Source organism: Arachis duranensis, chromosome 9 (genome assembly GCF_000817695.3).
Source record: "Arachis duranensis cultivar V14167 chromosome 9, aradu.V14167.gnm2.J7QH, whole genome shotgun sequence".
In the NCBI taxonomy this organism is placed as follows: domain Eukaryota; kingdom Viridiplantae; phylum Streptophyta; class Magnoliopsida; order Fabales; family Fabaceae; genus Arachis; species Arachis duranensis.
The window spans coordinates 67,203,143-67,209,148 of record NC_029780.3 but is presented as its reverse complement, the minus strand read 5'-3'; the positions used below and the strand labels follow the sequence as shown (position 1 = coordinate 67,209,148).

The 6,006-nt window shown below is 38.7% G+C and overlaps 1 non-coding gene across 1 annotated transcript; it reads left to right on the top strand.

Moving 5' to 3' along the window:
* Positions 1-5,702: 5,702 nt before the first annotated feature.
* LOC127742192 (small nucleolar RNA R71) lies at positions 5,703-5,806 on the top strand. The gene has a single exon (XR_008003379.1). It is a non-coding gene; the product is annotated as a small nucleolar RNA R71 (small nucleolar RNA).
* The last annotated feature ends 200 nt before the right edge of the window (positions 5,807-6,006 follow it).

Here is a 6,006-nt window from a genome sequence, read left to right as displayed (position 1 = left end):
GGCGTTTGACTCCAGAATGCAGCATGGAACTGGCGTTGAGCACCAGTTTACATCATCTAATCACGAATAAAGTATGGACTATTATATATTTCAGGAATGCTCTGGATGTCTACTTTCCAACGCCGTTGAGAGCGAGCCAATTGAAGTTATGTAGCTCCAGAAAAGTTATTTCGAGTGCAGGGAGGTCAGAATCCAACAGCATCAGCAGTCCTTTGTCAGCCTTTTATCAGAGTTTTGCTCAGGTCCCTCAATTTCAGCCAGAAATTATCTGAAATCACAGAAAAACACACAAACTCATAGTAAAGTCCAGAAATGTGAATTTAGCATAAAAACTAATGAAAACATCCCTAAAAGTAGTTGGATCCTTCTAAAAACTACCTAAAAACAATGCCAAAAAGCATATAAATTATCCGCTCATCACAACACCAAACTTAAATTGTTGCTTGTCCCCAAGCAACTGAAAATCAAATAGGATAAAAAGAAGAGAATATACTATAAATTCCAGAATATCAATGAATATTAGTCCTAATTAGATGAGCGGGACTTGTAGCTTTTTGCCTCTGAGCAGTTTTGGCATCTCACTTTTTCCTTTGAAGTTTAGAATGATTGGCATCTATAGGAACTTAGAATTTCAGATAGTGTTATTGATTCTCTTAGTTAAGTATGTTGATTCTTGAACACAGCTACTTTTATGAGTCTTAGCCGTGGCCCTAAGCACTTTGTTTTCCAGTATTACCACCAGATATATAAATGCCACAGACACATAGCTGGGTGAACCTTTTCAGATTGTGACTCAGCTTTGCTAAAGTCCCTATTTAGAGGTGTCTAGGGTTCTTAAGCACACTCTTTTTGCTTTGGATCATGACTTTAACCACTCAGTCTCAAGCTTTTCACTTGGACTTGCATGCCACAAGCACATGGTTAGGGATAGCTTTGATTTAGTCGCTTAGGCCTGGATTTATTTCCTTGGGCCCTCCTATCCATTGATGCTCAAAGCCTTGGATCCTTTTTACCCTTGCTTTTTGGTTTTAAGGGCTATTGGCTTTTTCTACTTGCTTTTTCTTTTTCTTTCTATTTTTTTTGCCAATTTTTTTTCTCAAGATTTTGCTTTTTCACTGCTTTTTCTTGCTTCAAGAATCAATTTCATGATTTTTCAGATTATCAATAGCACTTCTCTTTGTTCATCATTCTTTCAAGAGCCAACAATTTTAACATTCATAAACAACAAGATCAAAAATATGCACTGTTCAAGCATTCATTCATAAAACAAAAAGTATTATCACCACATCAATATAATTAAACTAAATTCAAGGATAAATTCGAAACTCATGTACTTCTTGTTCTTTTGTATTAAAAACATGTTTCATTTAAGAAAGGTGAAGGATTCATGGAATTATTCATAGCCTTAAGACATAATTACTAAATACTAATGATCATGTAATAAAGACACAAACATAGACAAACATATAGCATAAAATCGAAAAACAGAGATAAGAACAAGGAAGTTATGGAATGAGTCCACCTTAGTGATGGTGGCGCCTTTTTGAAGGATCAATGGTGCTTTTTGAGCTCCTTTATCTCTCTTCCTTGCCTTTGTTGCTTGATCCCTAGTGATTTTGGTGCTCCTATCCTTAGTTGCTCCCAATAATTATGTAGAGGAACATGTATCCCCTGAGGTATCTCAGGGATCTCTTGATTTGCAGTCAAATGCTTTACTATTGAGCTATGGATTCTTGAGATGAATCTCTCCATCTCCCATGACTCAGAGGTGGAAAAAATTTCATTTGTCTTCCCTTTTCTCTCTTTTTTTTTTGAGGTTTCTCTGGCCTTAGGTGTCAACAATGGTTATGGAAAAACAAAAAAGCTATGCTTTTACCACACCAAACTTAGAATGTTGCTCGCCCTCAAGCAAAGAAGAAAGAATAAAGGGAGAAGAAGATATGGAGGAGAGGGAGAGATGTGTATGTTTCGGCCATATGGGTGGGATTGGGTGGGGAAGAGATGGATGGATGTGAGTGGTGAAGAGGTGATGGGGAAGAGAGATTGAGGTGATTGGTGAAGAAGAGAGAAGGTGAGTTGAGGTAGGTAGGGATCCTGTGGGGTTCACAGATCCTAAGGTGTCAAGGATTTACATCCCTATACCAATGAGGCATGTAAAATGCCCTCTGCATGCAATCCTGGCATTTAACGCCAGATTGATGCTTGTTTCTGGCGTTAAACGCCAGCTCTAAGCTTATTCTGGGCGTTCAACGCCCATCTGCAGCATGTTTCTGGCATTGAACGCCAGCTTTCCTCAGTGTGCAATCCTGGCATTTAAATGCCAGATTGCTGCATGTTTCTGGTGATGACAAGTCATCTTAGCCTAGTTTCACTAGTCTTTTTCCTTTGTTTTCAATAGATTTTATGCACTTTCTTGAGCCATAAGCAAGCCATTTGGGTAGAATTTCATGTTTCCTTTGATTCAATCAACCATGGATGAATTGATGCATTTTCATGAGTTTTTATGCCATAATTGCTTAAATTTCAAGAAGAAGAAAAACTCTCATGATTATAGCATAGCTTTGATGTTTTTGATTGATTGATGATAGGTGAAAAGAGCTTTGAAGAAGGTTGAAGAAAGAAGGAATGGCAAAGAGCAAGAGAGGACAAAAAGCTTGAGCCAAAGTTTGCCTCAAACTTTAGCTCAAACGTGAGGAAGAGCTTGACTTCACCCTGGAGGCATCAAAAGTTTGCGCCAACGTTTGCCTCAAACTTGTCAAATATTGGCACTATCAGAGCAAAAGAAGAAAGACCCAGGAAGCAAAAAGCTTGCGCCAACGTTTGCCTCAAACTTTGAGTCAAACGTTGGCGCCACAAAAAGAACACCCAGGGAGCAAAAAAGCTTGCGCCAATGTTTGCCTCAATCTTTGAGTCAAACGTTGGCGCCACTCTAGCAAGAAAGGGTACTCTATTTGAAGCCTTGAACAAGCCAACGTTTGCGCCAACGTTTGCCTCAAACGTTGGGCCAAACGTTGGCCAAAAGAGATGCAATGAAGGAGCCACGTTTGAGCTCACGTTTGACCTCAAACATTGAGCCAAACGTGGATGGCAGCATAAAAAAGACAATCTGCTAAAAAAGGCTTGAGCCAAAGCTTGCCTCAAGCTTTGACTCAAGCTTAAATGGTTCATGGCCCGGTTCATAAATGGGTTTCTTTCCAACACCAGGAGCAATCAACAGAGGCTTTTGTCAACCCAATTCCATCAAGAGCAAGGGCCCAATTCAAGGCTTGAAGATCATTTGAAGAGAGTGTATAAATAGCTTAGAATTTAAGTTTTGGGAGAGCTTTTCCTTTTGGAGTTTTCTTTTAGAATTTGGAGAGTACTCACAGTAGAGAGCTCACTTTACATTTTGTTTGTTGCTTTTACAATTTCTGAGTCTTGGGGAAGGAGAATTGAATTCTCTTCCTCTTAGTTTTCTTGTTTTCAATTTCATTTACAATTATCTTGAATCTTGGGTTGAAGAATTGAGGAAATTCTGTCTTAATCTCACCTTGAGATCTCTCTGTCTCACTTTACTACAACTTTTGGAAATTGAATTTGGTTTTGTTTCTTCTACTGTTTGATCTTTAATTTTCTTGCAAGTGATTTCTGAATTTGGATCTAGGAAGGCATTGAGATCTAGACTTAGTTATCTAGTCTCTTGGGTCCTGAGATATACTAGTTTCCATTTTAATTTCCTTGTTTAATTACTACACCAAGCTTATTTTCATTTCCGTTTAAGATCTAGTTTAATTGAATTCATCTTCTCCTCATCCGTTTGTTTAATTTTACTTTTCTTTGTTTAATTTCTGCAATCCCACATCCCTGACCCATTTACAATTCAAGCCATTTACATTTCTTGCACTCTAAGATTCTGCAATTTACATTTCTTACATTTTAAGTTTCTGCCATTTAATTTCGTATTCTTTAAGATTCAACACTTTTATTTTCTGTTCTCTTTAATTTACTACAATTTACCCTTTCCCTTTTACATTTCATGCAATTTAACTTCTGTCAATCACAAATCACACAACTAAACTCTTGTTTGCTTGACTAAATCAACCATTAAGCTAAAATTGCTCAATCCTTCAATCTCTGTGGGATCGACCTCACTCTTGTGAGTTTTATTACTTGATGCGACCCAGTGCACTTGCCGGTGAGTTTTGTGTCGGATCGTTTTCCGCACATCATCTGGCGTTCAATGCCAGATCCATGCTCTGTTTTGGCATTGAACGCCAGCCATATAGTCCTTACTGGCATTTAAACGCCAGTAAGTCCTTCCTCTAGGGTGTGCTTTCTATTCTGCTGTTTTTGATTCTATTTTTAATTTTAGTATTTATTTTGTGACTCCACATGATCATGAACCTAATAAAACATAAAAGAACAATAAAAAAATAGATAAATAAAAATTGGGTTGCCTCCCAATAATCGCTTCTTTAATGTCAATAGCTTGACAGTAGGCTCTCATGGAGCCACACAGGTGATCAGGTCAATGTTGTAGACTCCCAACACCAAACTTAGAGTTTGGATATGGGGTTTTAACACCAAACTTAGAGTTTGGTTGTGGCCTCCCAACACCAAACTTAGAGTTTGACTGTGGGGACTCTGTTTGACTCTACATTGAGAGAAGTTGTTCATGCTTCCTCTCATTACCAAATAACTTGGCATTTAGCTTCATGATGGCTTCTAGATATTGAACAACTTGCTCTTTAGTTACATCTTCATCCTCTTCAGAGGAAGAATAGTTCTCAGAGCTCATGAATGGTAAAAGGAGGTTCAACGGAATCTCTATGGTCTATAGGTGAGCCTCAGATTCCTTACGTTCCTCAGTTTGGAACTCCTTTTTATTCAGAGGATGTCCCAGAGGGTCTTCCTGACTGGGATTCACGTCCTTCCCCTCCCTTGTGCATTCGGCCATATTGATTATGTCAATGGCCTTGCACTCTCTTTTTGGATCCTCTTCTGCATTGCTTGGGAGAATACTAGGAGGAGTTTCAGTGACTTTCTTACTCAGCTGGCCCACTTGTGCCTCCAAATTTCTGATGGAGGACATTGTCTCACTCATGAAACTTAAAGTGGCCTTAGACAGATCAGAGACTAAATTTGCTAAGTTAGAGGTACTCTGCTCAGAATTCTCTATCTGTTGCTGAGAAGATGATGGATAAGGCTTGATATTGCTGAGCCTATTTCTTCCACCATTTTTAAAGCCTTGTTGAGGCTTTTGTTGATCCTTCCATGATAAATTTGGATGATTTCTTCATGATGAGTTATAGGTGTTTCCATAAGGTTCGCCCATATAATTTACCTCTGCTATTGTAGGGTTCTCAGGATCATAAGCTTCTTCTTCAGAAGATGCCTCTTTAGTCCTGTTGGATGCATTTTGCCATCCATTCAGAATTTGAGAAATCATGTTGACTTGCTGAGTCAACATTTTATTCTGAGCCAACATGGCATTCAGAGCATCAATTTCAAGAACTCCCTTCCTTTGAGGCGTCCCATTATTCACGAAATTTCTCTCAGAAGTATACATGAACTGGTTATTTGCAACCATGTCAATAAGTTCTTGAGCCTCTGCAGGCGTTTTCTTTAGGTGAATGGATCCACCAGAAGAATGGTCCAGTGACATCTTAGAGAACTCAGATAAACCATAATAGAATATATCTATCATGGTCTATTCTGAAAACATGTCAGAAGGACATTTTTTGGTCATCTGCTTGTATCTTTCCCAAGCTTCATAGAGGGATTCACCATCTTTTTGTTTAAAGGTATGAACATCCACTCTAAGCTTGCTCAACTTTTGAGGAGGAAAGAACATAGCCAAGAAGGCCATGACCAGCTTATCCCAGGAGTCCAGGCTATCTTTAGGTTGAGAGTCCAACCATGCTCTAGCTCTATCTCTTACAGCGAAAGGAAAAAGCATGACCCTGTAGACTTCAGGATCTACTCCATTAGTCTTAACAGTCTCACAAATCTGCAAGAACTCAGTTA